Raw genomic sequence first — 13,484 nt, 5'->3', positions numbered from 1 at the left:
GCCATCTATTTTGTGAGGTGCACCAGTCCCTCCTGCAGCAAAGCACCCCCACAAAATGATGCTGCCACCCCCGTGATTCGTGGTTGGGATGGTGTTCTTCGGCTTGCAAGCCTCCCCCTTTTTCCTCCAAACATAACGATGGTCATTATGGACAAACAGTTCTGTTTTTGTTTCATCAGACCAGAGGACATTTCTCCAAAAAGTACGATCTTTGTGGAGTGTTTGAAAAACGAGTTTTAATGACTCCAACCTAAGTGTATGTAAACTTTCGACTTCAACTGTATATGGCTAATATACCACGGGTAAGGGCTGTGTCCAGGCACTCTTGTTGCGTTATGTGTAAGAACAACCCTTAGCCTTGGTATATTGGCCGTGTACCACACCTTATTGATTAAATATATTTCAAATTGTGTTAATATCAAGATAAATGTTTGCGATTGTCCCGTCTTTCAAGAATCCATGAGCAACAGCAACATTTTCTCTCAGCCTCATGGCAAAATGTGTAAAATGGCATGAGATTAGCTATAAAACTGCTCGTTTTTTCTTACTTGGACCTTGCTGGGCGCTCAGCGAAACTGCGCTATGCCACTGAGAACGATACAGAGCATGTCTCTACTGCATGATAATATAAACCAGATGACACAATGCAAAGTGTGTCTGGCATCTAGGTGTTGTATCCTTAGAATAAAGCATGGGCATTTATAGACTCTCACTAACAGAGATTAAAGACTAATTCAGCAGCAGCATCATCACCACCATAATATTGAGCTATGTATGCATGTTTATTGTCATCAGAATGCATCGGACTAACTTCTTTATTTCACAATCATGTATTCTGTTCACATGAGTCCCACGTGTAGCCTACTACTGTAGAATTTCGAAACTATAATGATTTAGGATTAGGAATATGACATAAATCACTCCGGGATAGTTCAGTGTTGATAATGACGAAAGACGCTTAAAGGGAATCTGTTTTTAAACGTGCCTTGTTTGCGGTGAAATGTTGAAATAGAGAATGGGCAGGGTAAAAGACTGCGGGCTGTGCTTTTAAAAGACTGAAGGAGACTAATTTATTTCCATTGTGAGTAGCTCGACTTGAGATAGGCTACAGTACGCACAGACGGAGGGAGGGAGTGCTGATAGTGAAAAGAAAAGAGACCGGCCAGTCACATTAGCCTACCTATTTCGTCTGGTTGCTTCGGAACACTGCAAATAGATTAGGGCATGTGGGGAACTTTCTGCAAAGTCGGTGAATGTTTGAATATTTTTGTTTTCGGCCTGTCATTTTTACCTWTCTTTTCGTGATATTTAAAATGAAGCCATGTTCTTTTTTGCTATTATAACGGTAAAGGTGTAGTTGATATTTGTATTTTATGTATTTGGTTGATGAAGGGATGCGCTCTCTCTCCGTGAAGCGAAAACCTGGACTTTTAGGTATATTTTTTTCTTGAACTGGAAAGAAATCCACTCACTAGCTCACTTTTTTAGGAACTCTTCAGCCTGTGCTTTTTTGACGCCGCGGAAATGGGAGCGTGTCAACCCGACTGCGTGTCCGCGCTTTCCCGAAAAAGTTTCAGTTTGATTGTGCTGCTGCTGTGGCTGACTTCTGCAGCGCACGGAACCTGGAGGACGGGTCTTTACAAATATTCAACTGGGACACAGCTCAACAGAGAGTCTTCTGCAGCGTCTCGAACCTCTATTTATCAAAAAAGGTATGGATTAATGCCTTATCGTTTATTGTTGTGCATCTTCTAATTTTGTGTATTAGAGCCTATAACCTTTTATGGAAATGATGATTACTAGGCTTGTACAGTAGGCTAGATCTTCGTAAGGCCCAATAAAACAAACCTGTCAAAGACTCACTCAAAGGTTCTGTGTCTTTGAAGCATCCTTTCAGACAAAACGACCTGCTTTAGGATCCATACCATTCACAATACATATTCACAATTTGAAACATTCATAGATTAGGCAACATTTAATGTCACAAATTAAAAAGTCTATTTTCAATTCATTTTAGTTGTCTTTATTTATTTTTTCAGATAAACTTATAACTAACCTCCTATTGTTATCAATACCTATCCATCTTTTGAGGACCTCAAAGACCCCTTTTTTCTGCCTATTTAAGCAACCAACAATGACTCTTCCCAACCCTATCCTATCCATCTAGCAGGTCTCATTGTCTACTTGACACTGGGTTTCCTTTTTCCTGTCCAGGCAGCACATTGCGCACTGTGTGCAGTGCTCTCCCGTCCTCATTGGCCTGCCCACTGTCGCTCTGTGTGGCCTATTGGCTCCTGTCCTGTGAGAGCAATGCTGTCTCTAAACTGTGCTCTGGTCTGGCCGGCAGCAGTTCTCTTCCTTTCCAACATCTGCTGCCTCTCAGCTGTCAGGGAGCTCCTCATCTGACCAGACTCAGTCCTCAGTCCTCTGAGGATCTTCCACTAAGCCCCACACACATCCATAAAGACAGGTACAAACCACCAACTCAACCCTCTCATCTGCCTCTATAAATCCCCCTTGTATGGGTCTCTCAGCAAACAGAGGGGAGCTCTTGAACTGGAATGGGTAGTGGATGGAAAACGCTGGTCTGTTTTATGTTGTAATAAAGTGGATCTGCTGAATAACAGGTGAAAAAGCTACTCTTTATCGTTTGTTGCACAAATATACTACTATATTGTGTGAAATGGTCAGATCTGTGTTTAGTCATCTCTCTTTCTGTTGGATTGTTTTGATGTTCTCCCTCTGTGTGTTCCTCCCCTGTGATCCTCAGAGGTGAGGGTTCCGTATAACAGCAGGGTTGTTGATGAGGGTAGTTCTGTGAGCAAAGCCCTCAGACTAAACACAGAGTGGAAAACACCAGCCCCCTCGCTTCCCTTTTGGACAAAGCTAGTGTTTTTCACAGAGGCCAGCCAGCCAATGTGGATGTGATCAAGTTCCCCATCACACTAATATTTACTCTCTCGGGTTCAAGGCGATGGGGGGTTGATGGGGGAGAGGAGAGGAGAGTGGGTGGAGGATCCTGATGATGAGTGTAGTGTCCCTGGGAAGTGTCCAGGTGGTGCAGAAAGGTCCTGGCCTTGGTCCGCTGCGTTTACTCCTCCACCCTGAGTCTCTCTCTGTCACTCATGTGCGGTGGTTGGTGGACATGTTTACTAAACACATGCAGCTGCAGTTCTACTTCATCTGGGCTGCTGTCTGTCTAGGCTGCGTCATGTAGACAGGCATGTTTATGGTGTGTGTCAACAAGACCATTTGGGGGCATTACCGTTTAGTTCCGTGTAGGACAGAGGACTGTCCTCTCCTCTCACATGGCCGTAGTAGGAGCACTGTAACATTCCTTTGTCCACATACAAAGCATTGAACAAAGTCTTGATGACAGAGGTACTGAGAGAGATAAAAATTGATTTTAATAATGGTAGGGGTGGTCAAGAGATAATGACTATTGGTCAAGAGATAACAATGACTGAAAAAAGTCTCTAGTCAAACATACTTAGTGCTAGATTCAGACCAGCATCCCGGGCAACCTAGAAATGTTATTTATTTAACCTTTATTTGACCAGGGTAATCTCGATGAGATAAAAATCTATTTTTCAAGAGAGACTTTGAGTAAGACAGCAGCATCAACACATCAGTATCAGGGCTCCTGAGTGGCGCAATGGTCTAAGGCACTGCATCCCAATGCTAGAGTTGTCACTGCAGGCCCTGGTTTGATCCTGGCTGGATCACTACTGACTGGGATCGGGAGTCCCATAGGGCGGCGCACAATTGGCCCAGCATCGTCTGGGTTAGGGGAGGGTTTGGCCGGGGTAACCCGTCATTGTAAAATAAGATTTTGTTCTTAACTGACTTGCATAAATAAAATAAAAGTGAAATAAAAGACAAACAGGCACATGACATCAACCAGACGAAAATGCCATCAATACAATAAGCAGCACATACATGACACAAGCCAGAGCTTGTAATAAATCACAGGGCCATTACAGTATCAAAAAAATACTTTGAGTAAACCATTCTTACAATAGAGGCAATGCAACAGGGTCTTTTCACCATTGGCCTAAATGAGGGCTATTGAAGCCAAGCATAGTTAAGGGATAAGACAGCAGCTGGGTCATTCCACTAATTCAGTGCTTCTTGAGAAGTTTAACTTGGTCCTAAAAAACGTTTGATTTAATTTTCCCATCTCGAGGTTACATTTTTTTAAATGACTATAGTAAGTGGGTATTATGTGCCAAATAAACTAACAGTGTTGACTGTRACAAGGTTGACAATTTCATCTTAAATCAGCCACAAATCTCCTTGTGACGGGGGAATGGAAACTTCACCTCCCACTGGGCAGAAACGCCTATTTAACGTCTATTCCACTTTGGTTCAACATCATTTCATTGAAATGACGTGTAAACAACATTGGTTCAACCAGTGTGTGCCCAGTGGGCTGCTTTTCCACTATGATTTGACTATTAGATCTTCAAKGTTTCTTTTTGTCACTCTTTTTTTTAAGGAACAGTTTCACCATATTAAAATGAGTGAATCACTAATCACCTTAAATAAATAATAATATTCAGAAATGACTTTGTCACAGCAACAAAATAACTAGGGCTTTACAATGATGGTGAAAATGTTGGCAAATGTTGGGGCTAAGTGGGTTCAAATGTTTCTAGAAGTCATTGAGGGTGCACGGAAAAAAGTATTTATTCATATAAAAAATCTGAATGATAAAGTGCACTTTATTCATTTAAAATAAGTATTTTTCCAATTCAATATTGGTGCACAATTTCTACTTTTAAATATCAAAGGGATGCAAAAGGTACTCATTTTGTGGAACAGCCCAGCTATTTCCTGTGCTGCCAGCCTGAGGAGGGGGAGTCATGGTCTGACTGCCACACAGACCTCTCACTGTGGGACCTCTAGAGCCTGACCCATCACCACCGCATTCTCCTGCACTACCCCCAACAGAGGAGCTGACAGTTACACACAACACCACACACAACACACACACCACACACACACACACACCACACACACCAACACCACACCACACACACACACACACACACCACACACACACACACACACAACACACACACACACCGCTTGGTCATCCATATCAAAGAGTGTCACACACTCCCACCTACACATTCATTCAAACATCACAGCTGTCATAGGAAAGCCCAAAAAATTGTCAAAGACTCACACAAGTCATAGACAGTTTTCTCTGCTCCCGCACTGCAAGCAGTACCGGAGCGCCAAGTCTAGGACCAAAAGGCTCCTTAACAGCTTCTACCCCCAAGCCATAAGACTGCTGAACAATGAATCATATGGCCACCGGATTATTTACATTGACACCCCTCTCCCTTCCTTCCATTTGTTTTTTACACTGCTACTACTCGCTGTTTATTGTCTATGCATAGTCACTTCACCCCTACCTCCATGTACAAATTACCTCAACTAACCTGTACCCTGCACATTGACTTGGTACCGGTGCCCCCTGTATATAGCCTCGTTATTGTTATTTTATTGTGTTACTTTTTATTATTTTTTACTTACATTTATTTGGTAAATATTTTCATAACATTTTCTTGAATTGCACTGTTGGTTAAGGGCTTGTAAGTAAGCATTTCAYGGTAAGGTCTACACATGTTGTATTCGGCGCAGGTGACAAATAAAGTTGGATTTGATTTGATTAACTCCAACCTGTTGTCTTGGTCACMGCTGGATGAGACGAGGGTCCATTCAGGCTCACTGTGACTGCTGCTGTGTGAAAACCACTTGTCCTCCACAACCCCTTCAAGGCCTCACTCTGGTGCTTTGATGATGTGTAGGTGTTTTCATTAGGAGATCACTGACCCAGAGCGGGGACGTTTATCAGGTATGGAGAGCCCTTTTGCCCGGCTCTGCTTAGAGGGCTTTGGCCCCCTCCTCTCATTCACTATGGCCTGATTGGCCCCTGACATGTCCTTTGATCCTGACTAAAATTGCAGCACAATGGGACACCCCTAATATCCCCCAATAAACTCTCATTCAACACCTCTTCTACACCGCTGCAGTATTTCAACCCACAGAGCAGTGACGACCACCAACACACTATACTACTGGTACTTATATGCTCTTTCATGTTCTTTTTTGGCTTTATTTATCTTTGTATTTTTTTCTCTCTCTCTATTTTTGTTGTAAACAAAATACACTCTTTATCTAACTCTGTGTTCTATTCTCTCATGTCCTTTATTAAAATCAGTCCTTTAACTTTCCCTCTGTCTTTGTGCAAAATAATGTATTTCGTGGTCTATCCCAGTTAGAAGCTCACTCTCGTTCTCTCCAGCTCCAGATTTGAACTCCAGGAATGTTTGATCCGTCTCTCTTCAATAATGTCACTGAATATCTCTCTTTTGTTGCACCCTTTTCCCTATCCCCTGGGACCCACAGTGCATCCTAATTGGTCTATCCTCTACACCTTGTCTGTTCCACTGAGGGCTTCCTTGTGTGACCTCTGCCGCCTCCTCTCCTCCACCTCCTCATCGCTTCTCGTCTGGCCGTCTGCCACATCTGTCTTTTGTCGTTTGTTCTCGACAAGAGCTTTTCCCACAGCAAGAAATCTAGAGGAATTCCTTGAGATTTTTATCATACTAAATGTCATTTTTTTATGTTCTACCCTCCTCCCACAGCATTGGGCTGGAGAAAGGGTGAGAAGGGGGGCTGGGATTTTTCAAATATGTCCCAGATGAAGAGAGTTATTGAGAGGGAGAGGGACTGAAACAGGAAGCTCAGTGGGGAATGCACCTGGATGTTATTCACCCTAACCTGGCCTTCCTCTGTCCTCTGTGAGCCTGCCTGTCTGCCCTCCTCTACTCTCTCTGTGTCTCAGAGGGTTATTCCTCTCTCTATCTCTGTTTCTATCTTCTCTCTCGCTCTATCTCTCTCTCTGTTGTTGTTTGTCTCTTACAATGACTAGTGCTCTTACCTAACTGCATATAGATCTGCATGGTCTTGGAGGAGCCTTCCTGTGTGAACAGAAGTCCTCAGGCACACTGCAGTGAGAGGACAGCAGCGCTGCTCACCTTGAAGAGTAGAAGCTTGTCGTCGTGACAATTTCATGAGCTCTGTCAGTTTTATTAATTCATTGTTGGGCCAAAGCTGTGATCTTTCTCTCCCTTAARCATTTAGATTTCCTTTTTCCCTCTGAACATTGGCTGTGATCAGTTTCAGGGCTCGTTGTGCCTTGTGATTTACTTGGTTTTGGTCCAGCATCGGGAGTGAAGGAAGGAAGGAGGGAGGGAGTCTGAGGTGTTTGCAGAGAGACTTGATACTCACAGTGGGCCTGCCTGCCTGGTGCCAGTGCCAGTTAAACACAGCCGTGCTGTTGGGTTTCACACCTTGTAACCAGGGGACATCTCAACCCTGGGGAAGTTTTACACTTCGCAGTTGAGAGTGGAACTATTAGGTAAAACCAACACCTGTGTCCCTAATGTGAGATGCAGTCCCCCAACTCCCCACTACACCCCACTAGTTCAGCTGTAATGTTTCACTATGATAGCACAAGCTACAGTATACTGAGTCTCTATAAAAACTACTTCAGCTGTAATCTGTTTTTCACTGTGGTACTTTTGCAATGGATAACACAAGCTATAGTGAGTCTCTATAGAAACAAAGTTGTCTCTCCTATCAAATAAAGTCATTATTTGTGGGAGCCTTACTGCAGACTGCTGCGATTACAGCTGAGTAGTAGAAATGACATGGGAGCCATGTTGTAGCAGGGGATAATGGTCTTAGGCGGTGTTACCTCTGCTCAGCAGACTCTATTGGTGAGCCCGTGGGCCCATGGTGGATCAAAGCTGGGAACAATCACAGTGTCTGATCCCCTTTTTAGTGGGGAGGATGTGGGCAATTTCTCTCACACACAGGCAGGCTCATCTTGGGCATTACCAAAAAAGCAGTAACAGAATAACTGCAACTGAACTGGCTACAATGGGAAATCATAATAGTCACAAACCAGTTGGATCACCTGCTACTGTCCTCCTTTCCACTGGTGTACTGTTATGATCAGCTCATAACGGTTTTATTTGCTCTTTCTGTGTCTGATGGTCAACCAAGAATGTTAAACAGTCTTAGTCTGGACAACCCCCCCCCCCCCTCTCTCTCTCCCTCTCTCTCTCTCTCCTTTGCCCCTTTCTCTCTCTGTTCGTTTCTGTCTTCTCCCGCTCTCTTCCCAGCTCTTAGTGACGCCTACCCATGAGCCCCCTCTCTTTCCATTAACTTTCACCAGCATCCTCACCCACTGAGCACCAACCGACACCGGACGTCCATGGATGTTGAGAAGTAGAACAGTGTAATGCAGCACAGTACAGTAAAAAAAAAAGTAGAGTATTATAGTAGAGTACAGTATAAATGTACTATACTGTATTGTACTGCACTGTACTGAACTCTACCCTACTCTACTCTGCTGTGCTGTATAGCACTGCACTGTACTGAACTCTACTCTACTCTGCTGTGCTGTATTGCACTGCACTGTACTGACCTCTACTCTACTCTGCTGTGCTGTGCTGTATAGCACTGCACTGTACTGAACTCTACTCTGCTGTGCTGTATTGCACTGCACTGTACTGAACTCTACCCTACTCTGCTCTGCTGTGCTGTATTGTACTGCACTGTACTGAACTCTACTCTACTCTGCTCTGCTGTGCTGTATTGTACTGCACTGTGATGTCCAAACTTGTGAAACATGAGGAGAATGACATTCATATCCATAATTATGTATTTCTGTGTAGTACAGATCAGGGACCAATGACCAAAATATAAGGTGCTATCTACATCCTTTAAGGGTTCTTCGGCTGTCCCCGTGGGATAATCCTTTGRAAAACCCTTTTTGGTTCCATGTAGAATCCTTTCTACAGAGGGTTCTACATGGAACCCAAAAGGGTTATACTTGAAACCAAAAAGGATTCTACATGGAACCAAAATGGGTTCCCCTATGGGGACAGCCGAATAACCCTTTTTTTCTATGTGTGTGCCATGTCATAGCTGACACCCAATTCCTTCTGTAGACATCTTTGAATCTTAATTCTGAGAAGACAGTTAACAGAGTTTATGGAAAACGTGGTCGCATAAAAACCGGAGGGAGATTTTACCAGAATTCCGTTAACAAATTTTGCATCTGCACAGTTCTTCCACTAAATTCGTTTTGTACATTTTCCAGTGAAAATTGTTAAAAGTAGTCCTTGTGCATAGAGTTGTATGGTTTGTTAAACGTTGAAATCAATGGTTTCTGTTTGGCAGACATAAAAATRAAAAAAAACAGAGTCAAAGCATAATTCTGTTAACATGGAATTTCTCTCTTCTATTATCCACTGGATGAATTAATCTGGCTAATTCCCAGTCCTGTTGAGATCTAATCCGTGCTATCAGTCATGGTAATATTCCTCATACAAGGTTAGTGGTTTAAACTGTGTAACCTGCTTTTCTTTTGATCCAGATCCAATGCTGTCAGGGTAGTGTACAGATCATTGTGGTGCGCAGCAGGAATAGCAGGAATCCCCATTTCTGTTGATTGTGGTAAGGGTAGGCAACAACACGTCAGCCACGCTGATCCTCAACACGGGGAGCCCCTCAGGGGTGTGTGCTTAGTCCCCTCCTGTACTCCCTGTTCCCCCACGACTGCGTGGCCTAACACGTCTCCAACACCATCATTAAGTTTGCTGACGACACAACAGTGGTAGGCCTGATCACTGACAACAATGAGACAGCCTATAGGGAGGAGGTCAGAGACCTGGCAGTGTGGTGCCGGGACAACAACCTCTCCCTCAATGTGAGCAAGGCAAAGGAGCTGATCGTGGACCACAGGAAAAGGCAGGCTGAACAGGCCCCCATTAACATCGACAGGACTGTAGTTTTATTTATCTGTTATTGTAACAGGTAAATTGACTGAGAACACATTYTCATTTACAGCAACAACCTGGTGAATAGTTACAGGGGATGAATGAGCCAATTGTAAACTGAGGATTATTAGGTGACGGTCAGATTGGGAATTTAGCCTGGACACCAGGGTTAACACCCCTACGCCTACAATAAGTGCCATGGGATCTTTAATGACCTCAGAGAGTCAGGACACCCATCCGAAAGACAGCACACAATCACTGCCCTGGGGTATTGGGATATTTTTTAGACCAGAGGAAAGAGTGCCTCCTACTGGCCCTCCAACACCACTTCCAGCAGCATCTGGTCTCCCATCCAGGGACTGACCAGGACCAGCCCTGCTTAGCTTCAGAAGCAAACCAGCAGTGGTATGCAGGGTGGTATGCTGCTGGTAGTGGAGCAGGTTGAGAGTTTCAAGTTCATTGGTGTCCACATCACCAACGATATATCATGGTCCAAACACACCAAGAAAGTCGTGTAGAGGGCACGACAACACCTTTTCCCCCTCAGCACTCTGAAAAGATTTGGCATGGGTCCCCAGATCCTCAAAAAGTTCTACAGCTGCACCATCGAGAGCATCCTGACCATAAGGCACTACAGAGGGTAGTGCGTAAAGCCCAGTACATCACTGGGGCCAAGCTTGCTGCCATCCAGGACCTACAGTATATACTAGGCRGTGTCAGAGGAAAGCCCAAAAAATTGTCATAGACTCCAGTCACCCAAGTCATAGACCGTTTTCTCTTCTACCGCATGGCAAGTGGTACTGGAGCGCCAAGTCTAGGACCAAAAGGCTCCTTAACAGCTTCTACCCCCAAGCCGTAAGACTGCTGAACAATTAATCAAATGGCCACCTGACTATTTACATTTACGGACTATTTCTTAACTCTTTCTTGAACTGCACTGTTGGTTAAGGGCTTGTAAGTAAGCATTACACGGTAAGGTCTACACATGTTGTTTTCAGCGCATGTGACAAAGTTTGATTTGATTTGTTGTGTGATAGAATAGCTAAGTCCTAGGAACAAGAAAATCTAATTGAGGGATATCAAGGGATAAACCACCTCCCCTGGCTAATTCTGAACTGTTGGAGGGACGGTTAGAGGTCTGGCCTCCCCTGAAGCGCAGCTCTTCATCTTCTCTCTCTCTCTCTCTCTCTCTCTCTCTCTCTCTCTCTCTCTCTCGCTCTCTCTTCATCTTCTCTTTTCTCTCTCCTCTCTCTCTCTTTCTCTCTTCATCTTCTCTCTCTCTCCTCTCTCTCTCTTCATATTCTCTCTCCTCTTCTCTTCTTCTCTTCTCTTCTCTTCTCTTCTCTTCTCTTCTCTTCTCTTCTCTTCTCTTCTCTCTCTCTTTTTCTGAGGCTTCAGAAGGTTATCTGTTGGTTCTGCAGGCCATGGAGGGGGAAGGGAACAGGGACCCATCCCAACAACCCCTTTACCCTTTATGGAGGCTCATACAGTGTTAAAGTGGGAAAGGTTCTCTAGATTATATGGCTCTAGTAGGAGCTTGTGTGCACTGTGCAGGCACTACAACATGTAGGAGTCGTTACTGTAGGCTGCTTTAGGGCTGCTCAGCTTGGTACACGCACACACTCTTTCTCACATACACACACTACATGACCAAAAGTATGTGGACACATGCTCGTCGAACATCTCATTCCAAATGTATGGGCATTAAAATGGAGTTGGTTCCCCTTTGCTGCTATTACAGCCTCCACTCTTCTGGGAAGGCTTTCCACTAGATGTTGGAACATTGCTGCAGGTACTTGCTTCTATTCAGCCACAATGGCATTATTGAGGTCAATTCATCCCGAAGGTGTTCTATGAGGTTGAGGTCAGGGCTCTGTGCAGGCCAGTCAAGTTCTTCCACAGCGATCTCGACAAACCATTTCTGTATGGACCTCGCTTTGTGCACGGCGTATTGTCATGCTAAAACAGGAAAGGGCATTCCCCAAACTGTTGCCACAAAGTTGGAAGCACAGAATCGTCTAGAATGTCATTGTATGCTGTAGCGTTAAGATTTCCTTCACTGGAACTAAGGGGCCTAGCCCGAACCACGAAAAACAGCCCCAGACCATTATTCCTCCTCCACAAAACTTAACACTTGGCACTATGCATTCGGGCTGGTAGCGTTCTCCTGGCATCCGTCAAACCCAAATTTGTCCGTCGGACTGCCAGATGGTGAAGCGCGATTAAGCACTCCAGAGAACATGTTTCTACTGCTCCAGAGTCCAATGGCGGTGAGCTTTACACCACTCCAGCCAACGCTTGGTATTGCGCATGGTGATCTTAGGGTTGTGTGCAGCTGCTCGGCCATGGAAACCCATTTCATGAAGCTCCTTCCACCCTGAAGAAGGCACAGTGATGCCAAAATGTTGGTGTTTTACCCAATAAATTGCTGGGAGTTGATACATAAGGAGTGTGTTTTTATAGCTTACAGTTTATTCGCCATTAGTCAGCACCTCTACACTAAATAATTTTCTCTAGGTGTGCACCAGCTCATGTTTTTTATGAAGCTCCCGACAAACAGTTCTTGTGCTGACGTTGCTTCCAGAGGCAGTTTGGAACTCGGTAGTGAGTGTTGCAACCGAGGACAGACGATTTTTATGAGCTACCGCACATTTCAGCCCTCGGCAGGTCCCGTGTGGCCTATCACTTCTCCAGCTGAGCTGTTATTGCTCCTCTATACCTTTCCACTTTACAATAACACCGCCTACAGTTGACCGTGACAGCTCTAAGCAGTCAAGACATTTACGAACTGACTTGTTGAAAGGTGGCATTCCTATGACGGTGCCACGTTAAAAGTCACTGAGCTCTTCAGTAAGGGCCATTCTACTGCCAATGTTGTCTATGGAGATTGCAGCTGGCTATGTGCCCGATTCTATATACCTGTCAGCGACGTGTGTCTGTCAAATAGCGGTATCCATTCATTGAAGGGTGTCCACATACTTTTGTATATACAGTCCCTCTCACATTTTGTGTTACATTACAGCCTTATTTCTAAAATGTATTAAATTGCTTTTCCCCCTCATAAATCTACAGACAATACCCCATAATGACTAAACAAAAACAGATTTTATAAATCATCAAAAAGAAAGGAGACCCAAGGCACTCTTCATATAATTAATTAAAATGCCTTATTTAGTATGGCATGTTCAATAGAAACAAAGTTGTTTAAAAACCGACGCGTTTCGGCTGCATGGCCTTCGTCAGGGAGTACAGAGACGAAGGCCATGCAGCCGAACGCGTCGGTTGTTTTAAACAACTTTGTTTCTAATTGAACATGCATACTAATAAAGGCCATGGTTAATTAATTATATGAAGAGTGCCTTGGTCCTCCTTTCTTTTTGATGACCAATTTACACCTTTTACCAAAGAGCACCTTCTATCTACCAAAATATACTATAGTGTACCTTAGTAGCGCTTCCCTTCCTCCTCTTTCTACAGATTTTATAAATGTTTAGCTAATTTGTAATAAAAAAAAACAGAAATATTACATTTACATAAGTATTCAGACCCTTTACTCAATACTTTGTTGAAGCACCTTTGGCAGCGACTACAGCCTCGAGTCTTCTTGGGTATGACACT

Source organism: Salvelinus sp. IW2-2015, linkage group LG15, assembly GCF_002910315.2.
Source record: "Salvelinus sp. IW2-2015 linkage group LG15, ASM291031v2, whole genome shotgun sequence".
NCBI classification, from domain to species: domain Eukaryota; kingdom Metazoa; phylum Chordata; class Actinopteri; order Salmoniformes; family Salmonidae; genus Salvelinus; species Salvelinus sp. IW2-2015.
The sequence above is the reverse complement of the archived record's forward strand: the minus strand, read 5'-3'. Positions refer to the sequence as shown.